This window comes from Schistocerca americana, chromosome 2 (genome assembly GCF_021461395.2).
Source record: "Schistocerca americana isolate TAMUIC-IGC-003095 chromosome 2, iqSchAmer2.1, whole genome shotgun sequence".
NCBI classification, from domain to species: Eukaryota; Metazoa; Arthropoda; class Insecta; order Orthoptera; family Acrididae; genus Schistocerca; species Schistocerca americana.
The window spans coordinates 383,781,708-383,797,712 of NC_060120.1; the positions used below are offsets into that span (position 1 = coordinate 383,781,708).

The 16,005-nt window shown below is 42.2% G+C and overlaps 1 pseudogene; it reads right to left on the reverse strand.

Moving 5' to 3' along the window:
- Positions 1-9,008: 9,008 nt before the first annotated feature.
- On the reverse strand, positions 9,009-9,126 carry LOC124596912 (annotated as a pseudogene).
- Positions 9,127-16,005: the final 6,879 nt, after the last annotated feature.

The following is a 16,005-nucleotide window of genomic DNA, read 5'->3' on the forward strand; positions in this document are numbered from 1 at the left end:
ACGGTAGTAACATTAAGAGTGCAACGGGAATTCCGCTGTTAAATGCAGAGGAGAGAGCAGATAGGTGGAAAGAATACATTGAAAGCCTCTATGAGAGTGGAGATTTGTCTGATGTGATAGAAGAAGAAACAGGAGTCGATTTAGAAGAGATAGGGGATCCAGTATTAGAATCGGAATTTAAAAGAGCTTTGGAGGACTTACAGCCAAATAAGGCAGAAGGGATAGATAACATTCCATCAGAATTTCTAAAATCATTGGGGGAAGTGGCAACAAAACGACTATTCACGTTGGTGTGTAGAATATATGAGTCTGGCGATATTCCAGCTGACTTTCGGAAAAGCATCATCCACACAATTCCGAAGACGGCAAGAGCTGACAAGTGCGAGAATTACCCACTGGGGGCCAAACCGCACAATACTTCTGGATTCAAAAAATGGTTCAAATGGCTCTGAGCACTATGGGACTTAACATCTCAGGTCATCAGTCCCCTAGAACTTAGAACTACTTAAACCTAACTAACCTAAGGACATCACACACATCCAAGCCCGAGGCAGGATTCCAACCTGCGACCGTAGCGGTCGCGCGGTTCCAGACTGAAGCACCTAGAACCGCTCGGCCACACCGGCCGGTAACTCTGGATTCGGTGTGGGGCGGCGGTGGGGTGGGTGGATTGCTGTGGCCTGTTGTGGTGTTGTGAACCACTGAGGGCTGCGGCGGGACGAAGCCTCTCCGTCGTTTCTAGGTCCCCGGTTCAATACACTCAACCCACAATACATCATATTACACCCTCAGGTACACATACATCGTTTTAATATGAAACCTATAAGATGGGAAGGAGGGGAACTCAAACTTCTCTAAATAAAATGCTGTTATCCGCAACAGACAGGGCTTCACGAATCAAATTCACCAGTTTAAAAAACTGATAAGTTAAAGCTAGCCCTGCAAGGCGAGGCTGTTGGAGGGATGCTGTCCGCCGCTTCCCTGCATGATGTTAACGTGGTTTTAACACATCAGTTTTTTCAACTAACGACCTCCGTCTGTTCATGGTATTTGGTGATCAAGACATCTCCTCATCTGTTGTGACGGCTATGATCGTGGCTAACATTTAGATTATTTTGTGAGGTTGATTAACTTGTTGCACTGTATTAGAGCTTCGTAACTGAACTGACAATGAGAGCCCAGACTGTTGACTAAAATTTGCCTTCTTAACGGTGGGATAAGTGTGGTTTCAAGGATAGACACTCGCCTAGAGCAGTTTTTGTGATGTGTACCTGAGGGAGTAACTTACAGTCAACTAGTAATGGGACAGGTTGTTAGTCGATGAAAATTTCCATTTGACGTCTCCCATTTTGGCAACTATTATCCGTGGAGGATATTCATCTGTGGAGGCATCATATTCATAGATGACACCTCATTGAATTTTTCTGATTTAGTCTGCTGTGGCTGCGTTCAAATCATTTCAGTGTAACCTCAAAGACCTACTGCTGGTGCAGTGTTCTATACATCCGCCAATAGGATTCATTGTTCTGATTGTTGCAGTTTCACGAGCTTGTATAAAATTAAAATGTCAATAGAGGGAAAAGCTTGAATAAACATTCTCTTAAGTGATGAGTTGGAGAGCTACATAAAAAATACATCTGGCTAATAAATTAAAGTGGTACCGTCATGGAACAACGATTGTAGATGGTCTCTGTATCACTGGAACCTTTAATAAACATAAGGCGCTCTCTGATAAATGATCTATTGTGAGTAAGTATGCACTCTCAGGATAAGGAAAATGAAACTGGTAATTAATGGGAGAAGTGCCATTGCAGAAAATGCTAAAAACAGTGATTTCGATGTTCCTGTCACTTGGTGTCACGTGTCTCAGCATGTAGATCTCTCGCACGCTCTGATCCGAGATTTGGATGTGTTATTATGTTTGAGTGAGAAGAAGAGACATATTTAATGACCTGTTGAATGCAAATAAAATGTAGTTCACGATAAAATAGTGCGAGTTCATCCTCGAATGTTATGCGAAGAACAGTTGATGGAAACCTGTACAGAACTGTTTGCGCGAGAGTTTAAGGCGAAAAGTGTTTTCACAAAACATCGAGTAAAGTCTGCATTTCAAAACTTAGTTGAAAAATGGCGTGAAACTGGCTCTGTTCGCCGGCCATTGTGACCGAGCGGTTCTAGTCGCTTCAGTCTGGAACCGCGCGACCGCTACTGTCACAGGTTCGAATCCTGTCTCGGGCATGGGTGTGTGTGATGTCCTTAGGTTAGTTAGGTTTAAATAGATCTAAGTTCTAGGGGACTGATGACCTCAGATGTTAAGTCCCATAGTGCTCAGAGCCATTTTTTTGGCTCTGTTCGAAAAACAAACCTAATTATTTGAAAGGAATTCGAACACCAGAAAACATATTGCCAGTGAATGAGAGCCTGGAACAAAGTCCAACGAAATCTCATCACGGTTGGTCCGTGCAGTTAGGAATTAAGAGACTGTTAACTCGAAGAATTACCATAAAGGACCTGCGCCTGTATCATTACAAATTTATTGTTGTGCCCGTATTGAAGCGTCCAGACGAACGTACGCATTTTGTGTCCTGACAGGGGATTCTGAGTGTAGTGGAATCGGGAGTTTTGGACCCTCAGTTTTTCATTTCTATCCGGCCAAAGTGGCCGTGCGGTTAAAGGCGCTGCAGTCTGGAACCGCAAGACCGCTACGGTCGCAGGTTCGAATCCTGCCTCGGGCATGGATGTTTGTGATGTCCTTAGGTTAGTTAGGTTTAACTAGTTCTAAGTTCTAGGGGACTAACGACCTCAGCAGTTGAGTCCCATAGTGCTCAGAGCCATTTGAACCATTTGATTTTTCATTTCTTTTGAGGAGGTCTAGTTCAGCCTATCAGAGCATATGCATCAGAAAATCCTCATCAGTACTTCGAAGAGCAGTTACGTGATCTCAAAACTGGTGTTTGCTGCACGATATCTAGTTCCTGCGTCCTAACACATTTCTTTCACCAAACTGGTAAAGCTAACTGGTAAGAGCTGAAGCCGTTTCATCAATCTGTTGTGACCACCTCACAGTAAATGAAAGACTGTATGGATATTTTCAGCAAGATGGAGCAACGGCACACGTCGCTTTGACAACCCGGTCGCGAGTGCGTGATGTGTTCGGCAAGGAAAATACTATCAGCAGAGGCACTGAGATCTCCTATCCACATCGATACGTGGGACCAATTGAATAGGCAGGTGTGCTCAAATAATGCTCACACATTGGAAGAGCTACAGCAGCGTACTGAAATAACAATTGTTTCTGTTCCTCAGGCAGAGTCGCTGCGCGTGTCTCGCAGTTTGATGAAACGAGCACAGCCATGTATCGATTTCCACGGCGGCCGTTTCCAGCATCTTCGGTGATGTTCAGAAATGAGGGTCAAGCCAACGTCTGTGTTATTGTAAATATTTTCCGGGCCACGTTTATTTTGCTTACCCGGTGTTAAGAAGCATAGATGCAGAGAAGTAGCCTTAACTGGTACCTATACAAACAAAAGAGTCCGCCAAAGTACCTGTACATCTACAACCACATAGCTATTCCGCAAGCGTGGCGTGGCGGAGGGTACCCTGTACTACCACTAGTACTTTCTGTCCTGTTCCACTATCAAATAGAGCGAGGGAAAACAGACTGTCTATATGCCTCGGTATGATTCCTACTTTCTCGTATTTTATCTCTGTGGTCCTTATGCACATTGTATGTTGGCGGCTGTAGAATCGTTCGGCAGTCAGCTTCAAATGCCGGTTCTCTAAATTTTGTGAATATTGGTTCTCGGAAATAGCGTCGTCTTCCCTCCAGGGATTCCCATTTGAGTTCCCGAAGCATCTCCATAACACGTTTGTTCGATCTTCACGTTTTCTGTACAAACAAACTGACAGAATCATAGGGAGCGGACCGCACATGGTTCATGAATCCTACAGAAATAAAATGGACGAACGTTAACAAAGCTTTGCTAACGTAGTGCTCGAAAAAAGTATTTTGACTTTTGTTTCGACAAAATCTTTCTCGTCAACTGCTCTATTCATGTGCAATTGAGCTTAGCTCGTTAAAAATATGGCCTGTGCTTATCCCTTCATGTTGCGCTGAACTACAAGTAGTAGTAGTGAACACACAATATATTTTCTTCCAGTTACTTGTTGAACAACAGTAAAAAATTATTTTTTAAAAGTAGTTTCTCTTATTCTCAAAGTACGTCCACTGAAATCGCGTACAACTGAACATCTGTCAATACAACAGCGTGACAGCGAGCGAACAGTTACGTGTAAAAGTTCAGTAGTTTGAAAGCTGTCAGTTACGAGACTTAGGACATGTCTGACGTTAAAATTTAGCATTAATATGAAAAATAGCGACTGCACACAGGTAAACGGGTTGCTGAGAGCTGAATTTGGAGGAAAGATGTAGGCGTTTTCCCTGTCGACGATAGCCTCGAGAATCCACACTATTTTTCTTCGGCACTGTTAATAAATGTTTGAGCTAAAAATTCAAATACCCCTGCCACACTGTATAGTGGAAGTGCCACGGGAGCTGACAGTTTATTTTATGACAAAATACTTGCTTCACATAAAAAAATAATACTGAATTTTGATTTAGGGTTACCTGCTCTGCTGACACTTAAAAGTAATCCTAATACATTCAAGTTTAAATAAACGGGAATAGCTGTCTTGTTCACAAACCTGTGACCCTTTTGGCCACTAAATAGAAGAGTTAGTTAGTTACATATTCCATGGAAATTTTATATCACAGATTAGGTGAGCAAAAATTTTTGTTGCAGTACTGTACTCCCTTCCTTGTGCTAAAGACAAACTTAATATGGAGTAATCAACCTCACTTTTCCTTCTGGTATTGCAATTGTGTACATCATTGTTCGCTTTGAACTGTCGTGGATTATTTACAACAAACTTCACGAGGGAAAAAATATGCTGTGAAGTAGTAATAAGAAGCCCAGCTCCTTAAACATATGCCTGCAAGATGATCGTAGTTACGTTATTCTTAGAGCACGTTTTTGCGCTATAAAGACTTTGCTTCTTAAATATGAGTTATCCAATAACATTATTCCATATGACATTAATGAATACCTCGGCTTACTGATTTATCTCCCCGCAAGATTTGCAACGATTTTAAGTGCAAATGTGGCTGCACTAAGTTACTTTAGGAGTTCCAAAATGTGCATTTTCCAATTTAAATTCTCATCAATATGGACGCCTAATAATTTCGAATTTTCCATCCTATTTATTATTTCCTCACCACGTCTTACAGTTATCATTGGTATAGTATCCCTAGACGTACAGAACTGTATATATTGTGCCTTTTTAAAACTGAAGATGAAGCCATTCGCAGAAAACCAGTCAATGACATTGTTAAGAACTACGTGTACCGTTCCTTCTGTTTCCGTGTGTATGCTTGGAATGGCTACAATACTAGAGCTACCTGTAAAAAAAAAAAAAAAATTCTGGTTGTCGTATATTACACACAAGAGCGTTTTCATTTATGAGGGACAATAGCCGTCCTAAAATTGAGCCTTCGCAAACTCCACACGTGATTTATCCCCAGCCAGAATTATATCCCCAGGCTACATTCCGCAGTCTTTTGGTGGTATGACATTATCCATTGATTGGCTATGGCATCAGTCCAATAAAACTTCAATTTATCTAGGAGGATACTGTGATTCACATAGTCAGATGCCTTAGATAGGTCACAGAAAATAGGAACTGACGCCATTTTATTATTTAATGTTTGTAAAATTTCATTTTTCTATTGTTTTATAGAATTACGCGGTCTCATTTACTGTGCAGCTATTGCTGCATACACACTTTTGTCAATTTGGCAGTCTTGTTTCCTCATTGGCAGTCGGGATATGAAAATACGACTGTATCACAAGATGTGAACATACCACATCATGGGAAATTAAACCGGCAACATGAATCTAATGAAGAGGGAACGGTAACAGAAATACATTGTCTTGCAAAGTATGAAACAACAAAAGTTATTGCATGCAAATTACCCATTACACAGTAAGATCAAACCATATGTTTTTGAAATAGATTGCTGTTTCACTTCAAGTAAGGACAGATTCTTAACATGGTAATAGAATGGAGTTAAATCATACGAAAAAGAGAAACCTACTCTCTAACGATAATTTGAGAATATTCTGGAAATTTTGTACTGGTTCTCGAGTAGGGCTATAGGAATCGTTTGAAATCTTCAAGTGTGTGATCTAAGCAGAAACGTCAGTTTAGGATACCTGATAAGTATTGGGAGTACTACCAGATCTAACTACTTTTATATTCTTTCCAAAGAAAGACAAGTCTTTTGACTGCTTTGACGCGAGTCGCTCGAATTTCTCCCCTATGTCAGCCTCTTTCCTTTCCAACAAATTTCATTATCGCAGTATCTACAGACGTAGACAAATTCTGACGCACCTCATCAGTCCTCCGTACTACAGTATCCCACTCCTTTCTTTAAAACTTCAGTCTGGTCTTCGTTGTCACTAAATTGTGATCTTTGCCCATATTCACCCTCCTGGATGCGCCTTACAATCTAATACCTGATTTCAGAATTACTTTGTGACCATTATGTAATCCATCTGGAATCTTCTACTGTCTCTACATCTTTTCCAAGTGTATTTCCTCCTATTATCATTTTTTAACTATATACTCTTTAATCGCCATTAGTGTTGCGTCCGCCGGTGTAACAAAGTTTATGAACGTTCCGGAAAACGCTATTAAAAATGTTAAAACATAAATGCATTTACTTATAGTAGTACACTGAAGCGCCAAAGAAACTGTTATAGGCAGCCGTATTCAAATACAGAGATATGTAAACATGCGGAATAAGACAACAAGCGTCTGGCGCAGTTGTTAGATCGGTTACTGCTGCTACAATGGCAGGTTATGAAGATTTAAGTCAGTTTGCATGTGGTGCTACACTCAGCGACGGGCGATAGGGCACAGCATCTCCGAGGTAGCGATGAAGTGGGGATTTTCCCATACGAACATTTCACAAGTGTACCGTCAATATCAAAAATCCGGGAAAATATCCGACATCGCTGCGGCTGGAAAAAATCCTGCAAGAACGGAACTAACGACAACTGAAGAGCATCGTTCAAAGTGGCAGAAGTGGAACCCATCCGCAGATTGCTGCAGATTTCAATGCTGGGCCTTCAACTAGTGTCAGCGTGCGAACCATTCAACGAAACATCATCGATATGGGCATTCGGAGCCCACACGTGTACCCCTGAGGGCTGTTGATGACTGGAAACATGTTACTTGGTCAGACAAGTCTCGTTTCAAATTGTATCGATCAGGTGGACGTGTACGTTTGTGGATACAACCTCATGTATCCATATACCCTGCATGTCAGCAGGGGACTGTTCAAGCTGGTGGAGGGTCTGTAATGGTGTGGGGCGTGTGCCATTGGAGTGATATGGGACCCCTGATACGTCTAGATACGACTCTGACAGCTGACACGTACGTAAGCATCCTGTCTGATCACCTACATCCATTCATATCCATTGTGCATTCTGAAGGACTTGGGAAATTCCAGCAGGACAATACGGTGGTTCAAATGGCTCTGAGTACTATGGGACTTAACATCCATGGTCATCAGTCCCCTAGAACTTAGAACTACTTAAACCTAACTAACCTAAGGACATCACACAACACCCAGTCATCACGAGGCAGAGAAAATCGACAATACGATACCCCACACGTTCAGAACTGCTACAGAGTCGCTCCAGGATCACTCTTCTGAATTTAAACACTTCCGCTGGCCACCAAACGCCCGAGACATTAACATTATTGAGCATATCTGGGATGCCTTGGAACGTGCTGTTCAGAGGAAATCTCCCCCCGCTAGTATTCTTACTGATTTATGGACGGCCCTGCGGGATACATGGTGTCAATCACTCCAGCACTACTTCAGACATTAGTCGAGTCCATGCCACGTCGTGTTGCGGCACTTCCGCGTGCTCTTTGGCTCTTCGGTGTATATTCGACACAAAGCATGCATAACTTTGTATCCTGTAGAATGACAGCCGTCTCTCTCTCTCTCTCTCTCTCTCTCTCTCTCTCTCTCTCTCTCTCTCTCTCTCCCACTAGTACCGGATTTACGATATTCACTAACAGTCGCAGTAAAACTAGAGACATGACATGTCCGTGAAGTTCTCAGTGCACTGTCGCCCACACGCTCGGTGTGATCGGAGAGTAGTCTGATGTTAATCTGAAGACAATCTATGGACAATCTCCGGCACACTTAGCATGACGACCCGCGGAATAATCACAATTTCAGGCAGTACGGTGATGCGAGTTCGGCGTCCTGTGGTGGCGAATGTGTCATCACCTGGCGGCGTATAGCAAGCCCTGTGTAGCAGCGGCCCGCTGCGGCCGGTTTAGAAGCTCCGCCGACAAGCCAAGTGACACAGACTATACAATTGCTAGCTGAAATTTATTGCAGAATTCAGTCTTTCTCCTATCTTATTCCTACTGCGGAGCCCACAATTTCACAATCTTTTATTTATTCCCCTACTACCGCATTCCAGTCATCCATCATTATTAGATTTTCAACATCCCTTACACATTGAATTAAACCGTCGATGCCTTCATATATTTTACACCTAAAATATTTTTGCTGTCGTTGGTTTGGTGTCAGTTCTGATGAGTACAATCCTATCATTTACCAGAGCTAAAATACATTGATGTAAGAGTTCCTAAGGGTAGCAGTTTAGGACCAATTCTGTTCCTGATGTACATCAATGACTTTCCCATTAATGTTAGTCATTAGCACTCCGTCATCAGGCCATGAGTGGCCTACGGGGACCATCCGACCGCCGTCTCATCCTCAGTGGAGGATGCGGATAGTAGGGGCGTGGGGTCAGCACACCGCTCTCCCGGTGGCTATGATGGTATTCTTGACCGAAGCCGTTACTATTCGGTCGAGTAGCTCCTCAATTGGCATCACGAGGCTGAGTGCACCTGAAAAATGGCAACAACGCATGGCGGCCTGGATGGTCACCCATCCAAGTGCCGACCACGCCCGACAGCGCTTAACTTCGGTGACCTCACGGGAACCGGTGTATCCACTGCGGCAAGGCCGTTGCCCATTAATGTTAGTCATGGAGGAAAAAATTTTCTTTGCTGATGACAGCAGTATTACAGTCCTTGAGTAAACAGATCTCCTTGCAGTGAGAGCAAATGAACTCGTCAAGGAAGTTTACAATCGTTTAATAAACAATAAAGTGGCATTGAACGAAAAAAGTCAAATTCTGTGAATTTCAGTTTTAAGAGGAAAAATGAAACTCTTCAACTGAATCTGGATGGCTTCTCTATATACATCGTACTAAATATGAATGAATATTGAATCTCAGTTGAAGTGGTGTAAACATGGTTGCAGACGTCTCTTGAAGTGATCCTACTTTACCATTACTAGCTTCGGGCCTGAGTCCGTCTTCGGATGGCAGCGTCGACTTTTTGAAATTTTTAGACGTTTATCTTCCAGAAAATCCCTCCTTTACAAATTATACGACAGACGACTCATTCTCTTTTACAGTCCATACTGGTCAATGAACTGGACTAAATTCGCCATCTTGTTTTGATGATATAATAAAATCACTCCATGAAAACTTGAGGCTGGTTTCAGTATTTCCTATAGTTAATTTAGTACACAGCTGCAGTTTTCTCCAACCAGAATGGATAAAAAAAATGTCGTTAACATGTTATGCCCTTAGGTTCCTGGCATCAGTGTGTAACAGCCTGTCTCTTTTAGTTACTTACTGTTCATATGAACGCCCAGTTCTTAACTATGGCATTCTTTTCTGGAGATCAAATGCGTAAAATATGAACACCGTTTTCAGACTGCAGAAAAAGGCCATAAGAAAAATAACCAAAAGTAGTAGTCGAGCTCATTGCAAAGATCTCTCCAAAACACAGGGGATTTTAACTGTACCGTGTGAATACATTTACAGATAACTTGTATACATCAAAAATAACATTGGTAATTACTGCACAAACAGCTGTGTCCATGACCATGGAATAAGAACTAAACCGAACTTACACTTAACAAGAAAGAATAAACCAAATAAACTCAAAACAGAATATTCTACCATGGAATAAAACTGTACGATAAATTTTATAAGATTATAGAAATTGCTAGAAAAAACTTATTAAAGGCAATTAAAAAGTATCTGTTAAACCAGACATTCTATAAACTGAAGGATTGCTTAGATGACACAGAGTAAGGGTTGGTAAAATACCTAACAGAAATAATAGTAACGATAGTGGAACAAGTAACATTCCACATTATTCTTTCACCCTATATACTTCTTTTTTCTGCCAAAACTTACTCTCAGAACCTGGCAATGTATAATGCTAAGATCTTATCCTATTTCTGAGCTAACACCTCACTGCTTTAGAGGAATGCCGACTCAGTTTTTCTGGCTAGCTAATGGGAAGTTGCACAAAATAGTCATGAAATCAGCTGATAATGCGTGTAGTGTTATGAAATAATGCGTGTGTAGTGTGTGTAATGATTGGTAGTGAGAACTGAATGAATGGTGTGGCATTTATCTTTATTACGCAACTTATTTGTAAAACAGTATTCTACATTAGAAGTAAACCAAATGTGACAGCACTCTCTTAAACACATTTGTCTTGTATTCGTGAGGGTGGAAGCTCCAGTCTGCATCCACTCATAGTCATTTAGGTTTTTGTGGTTTGGTCAAATTATTTCTGGCAAAGCCGAGAGGGTTCGTGTTATAAATCCAGGGGCGGACACCTGTTCCATCCTTGTCATTCTAGACGGTAAGTCTGTAAATGCCTGTATATGTGAATTACTTTCATTTTGTTTTTCTTAAATAATAATACCAAGATATATCCAATATTCTTGGAAAAGAGACCTACGGGTAAATAAAATTACTACTACTAACTGTTCATTGTAACTCAGTCCCTGCCCATGTCGGATACCACTTCCATTACACCATTTTCTGCTGCTTCTGCTATTCGTGTGGCTACATATCCTTATATTCTTTCCATTTCATTTCACTAAACCCCAGTTCTATATACCTCGAGCCTTTGCATTTCCCTTTAAGATTTTCTAGCTTCCCTATCACTATCAGAGTTACGACTTTCCGTGTTCCTACTCTTAGACGTTACCCTTTAGCTGATTATTGAGGCCTTGTCTCATGGTCACCTCCCCCTTGGCAGTATCCTCCAGGAGATATGAATGAGGGAATAATCTGGAATCTTATGGTAAAGAACAGGAACTCTAGAAGTGCATTTGTTATGACATGACAGACCCGAGGTAATAAATATCACGATTGCGTATTCACACACACACACACACACACACACACAAACACACACACACACACACACACACACACTGAATGTAAGCACCGTTGTTGTTGTATCCTGTGCAACCCTCTTCATCTCAACTGCAACTCATATACCACATACTTCTGGAACTACTTACTGTGTTCACGTCTTGGTCTCCCTCCCACCCCATTTCCATCTAATACTAAATTGGTGATTCCTTGATGTCTTAGTATGTTTCCAATCAATAGATACCTTCCTCTAGTCATGTTGCGACAAAAATTTCTTTTCTCGCCAGTTTTATTCAGTACCTTCTCATTGGTTGTGTGATCTTACCTATCTAATCTTCAGCATTTATGAAGATCCTAATAGCATAATATATGACATAAAGTAATAGACGAAGTGCCATCTGTCGGAAACACCTTAGAAATCATGTTTGAAAGGAAATGATTGACTCGTGTTAAATGCGAATTTAATGTTGATACTTGGTTTCTTTATTTTGTATCGGATTTATTCTAGATTCAACACAGTGTTTACAGGAAAAAAAGTCTGTTAAAATATTTGAACGTAACGAAGAGTAGCCTTTCAGATAACTTCCATTCTTAATTGAGACACGCCAGCGTAGAGCGCGAAAGACAGTCATAATGATGCTACAGCTGCGAAAGGTAGTGGAACATTGAATGGATCGCTGAGCTCGCCAATTTACTGCATGCAATTAGAGCATATATTTTGGTCTCGCTTGAAAGCCAAACCTAGCCGCGAAGTGGGTAACTATAATTATCTGATTGCCGACGATTAGCTAGCATTCCAACAGAGCCGGTGCAAATGAAATGGACTACGGTAGCCCATTTTCACAAACTGAGAGTGATGGCACTCATTGTCACCACAACTAGAGGTCATAGCGCAGCACTGTAACCGCCAATCATAGAAAAAATCATATTTTTTTAATTCCCTGTCGCTAATTCAGATTCATTTAGAAATTACAATCAGCTCAGATTTCACCCGTCTCTTTCTCTGAATGAAGCTTGAAGTATGATTAGGATAAAAGCGTTCAGAAATCTCTGGGAAACCTTTTCTACTTAAAAGACAGTGTAATGTGAAACATTGTTTAGAATTAAATACTTGTCTGTTTCAAACATAATTACAGAAACATCTTGACATGTTGAAACTATGTGCCAACTGGGTGTCAGTCTTTTAAAATGGAGGTCTGGGTTCGAATACCAGCCACGCATAAAGTTTCAGTAAACCAAGAAGTTTCGCAACGCAAACGCCGCTGCAGAGTGAATGATCCTTTCTGGAAACAGGAACACGTGAATGTTATAAATACAAGGGGGCGATAAAAGGGTTACCGTTCGAAGACCGTACAGTCCAGAATCGGCATGCCAATCTAGCAAAATTGCCGTGAGCATGGAGGCGACCATCCCACCGACGACCAGATTGAAGATACACCAGGTTGAAGATACACCAGGTTGAAAACACTGTGTCCTACTGTAGGAATCGTCGGGCCTTCAAGGCCTTCTTTAAGGGATCGAAGGCGTGATAAACGCTTGAAGAGTAATCAGGGTTATAGAGCCGTGCTCGAGTGTCTTCCAGTTGAGTTGGCGTAACTTCTGCCTTGCGACATTTGTGATATGAGAATGTGCGTAATGATGAAGCCCCAGCACCCCTTGTTCCACCTTTCCACAAGGGTGGTTTTCGAAATGTATACTGCCCCATACACATTCTTCATTCGCCGATGGATGTCTAGCGGAGTTTTCCCTTCGGCAGTCAAGAAAAGAATAATAGCAATTTGGTCCTGCTCGGAAGCATTTGATAATAACATCGCCACAGTTCACGTTTAGGTATTTACCGCACGTACATCGGGAAGACACGAATGCCTCACTTACGCCCTCCGTGTAAGTCGGCGCTTGTATACCCGTATCGGAGTCGCTCTACATTGCATATACGCTGCAGCAACGCCCTCAAATGACAAATTTTTGGTCGACTCTTAGAGAAAGTGAGCCACGAAACGAAAAACGAAGGTTTGTTGCGCGATAATAGGAATATAGCATACGAGGTCAACAGCAAGAATGCAGCGCACTCGAGTGACCGTGTGCGAGGCAGCTCCGACCTGTCGTTAATTCCGGTGTACTTGGGCGTACCTAGGTGATGCACTTTATGGCTCGGACCATTAACGGCAAGACACTCCACGCTGTCGCTAATGTTGACCCGCTCTCTACTAGCCGTGTCGAAGCACTTTTAACTGTCAAGTCTTCCGCGGAATTACCGGTAACTACACCGCGTGCTCAGAACTATTCAGTGGCTGTGTTAAGAGTTTCCGACAAGGCTACGCGCCAAGGAAAAAAGGCTTTAACGTCTCGGCGGCGATGTGGTCATTAGAGGCAGGACACAAACTCGAATCCGGGAAGAATTGAGTAGGAAATCGGCGGAATCCTTTGCATGAGAACAGGCCCAGTATATTTCTGAAGCGACGCAAGGAACCAACGAGAAACGTAAATCTGGATGACCGAAAAGGGATATGAAGCACCGTCGTTACGAATATGAATCCATTGCGTAACTACTGCACCACGTCGCTCGTTGGGCTACGCTCCAGTTAAAGTGAATTTCCTATTCAAATGTCATTCGACTGCTTTTTCATCCTTTCACGTTTACATTTTGAAAGTTGTCTGTTAATTTTTAACTTCCACTATTTCATTCTCTTGCGTGTTATTTGCCGCAGGTATACTGCAAAGATTCAATTCTGTACCTAGTTTTAGATTACCACCAAATTTATCTGTGGGCAGTCTGTAATGTATTCAGGAAGAATTCTTTGAGTTCTGGTTGAAATGGGAACATCACCAGCTGTTTAAATACCGTAAGTTACACTACTGACGTTCATACATTTCCTCGATGTAGCAGCTAAGATCTTGTACATTTACTGATACGATGAAGGATGCTATTTCAATGCAGAAAATAAAATACTCATCTCTTCTTTTTTTAAACCTTTGGTAGCACTCGTTGTCTTCAGAGTAATTCTTGAGGACCTCCGGTTGCGTTATTTGTGATCGAGGAATCTAGCAATTTATGTTTTTGGGAATTTATTGAGATACACAGATAACAATATAGTCGCAACAGCATTTCTTACTCCGCCTTCTCACATCACACTTTTCCCGAGCACTTGAAAAGCGCCCGCATCTCGTGGTCGTGCGGTAGCGTTCTCGCTTCCCACGCCCGGGTTCCCGGGTTCGATTCCCGGCGGGGTCAGGGATTTTCTCTGCCTTGTGATGGCTGGGTGTTGTGTGCCGTCCTTAGGTTAGTTAGGTTTAAGTAGTTCTAAGTTCTAGGTGACTTATGACCACAGCAGTTGAGTCCCATAGTGCTCAGAGCCATTTGAACCATTTTTGAACTTAAAAAGCTTTCCAATAACAAAATCATTGCATAACAGTGTTTAACCACAACACAATATACCATTTGTTGTTATTCTTGTAAATGTGAAGTACGACTGAGATACCTTTGGTGCCAAGCGCTGGTATTTATAGTAAATAGCATTGTTCTAGAACAATCCCTCCTTTGGGTAGCGTTTCTGACGGCACGCAATTCTTCTGGAGAACTTCGCGTGATGTCTTGCTTCGGCAGTTTGATGCCACACTACCCTGTTTGCCCTACGATGGTGTGTTAAGATGCAGTTTGGCTGCGTGCAAGATGATCATACATGCAATACAAGTTTATTAATTATTCACAGAAGTCATGTAGTTCACGCGCAATTATTTGCTTGGTCAAAAGGCCATACTTAGGGTAGATGTCACTGTAACTGTCGTGACCTGGAAGCGCGTCTTTCATACGGAGATCTGGTCTTCCTACCTTTTTAAGGAGATTTCCATGTTAGATACAGAATCTTCTGCTATTAATCTGTCCCACTGGTAGAACATTTAATTTAGTCAGTCAATGTTTTACGACTTGCGTAGATTTTGCTTTATTTAATTTTTTACATATGTAGAAAGGTTTGTGTACCGTGTGCTTTCTGAGCGCTGATGTTGCACATACTAACGAGACTTAACTATTTTTGAAGACAATTGAATAAATTTATGTTCAAACATCTTTTAAAGATTAGATTAGATTCAGTTTTCGCTCCATAGGCCCAAAAATGAGATGACGCTCGTGAGTGTGAGACATGTTAGAAAGAATAACATAAAAACATAAAACATTTGAGTACAGTACTTACTTCTTACTTTGTTTTGCTGGTGCCTTGTCCCGCAGTTTCGCAGGGTCGGCACAGTTAGGAACAGATTTGGCAAGGTTAGTTGTAAGGGGTGGCCGGATGCCCTTCCTGCCGCCACCCCGTATCCCCCCCCCCCCTCCCCGGGACAGAATTAGCAACAAACCCAGCTGTGTGCGTCTAGTGTAATCCATGCAATAATGCGAACGGGCTCAGATCAGATGTCTGCGAGTCGTGTAACTGAGGCGGAACGTGGGGACCAGCCGAGTATTCACCTAGTAGGATGTGGAAAACCGCCTAGAAACCACATCCAGACTGGGCGACACACCGGCCGACGTCGGTAATCCGTCGGGCGGATTCGATCTGGGGCCGGCGCGCCTACCCGAGTCTAGGAAGCAGCGCATTAACGCTCTCAGCTAACCTGGCGGGTGAATACAATACTTACTATTATGATCAATTGTCAGGAGATTGTCAAA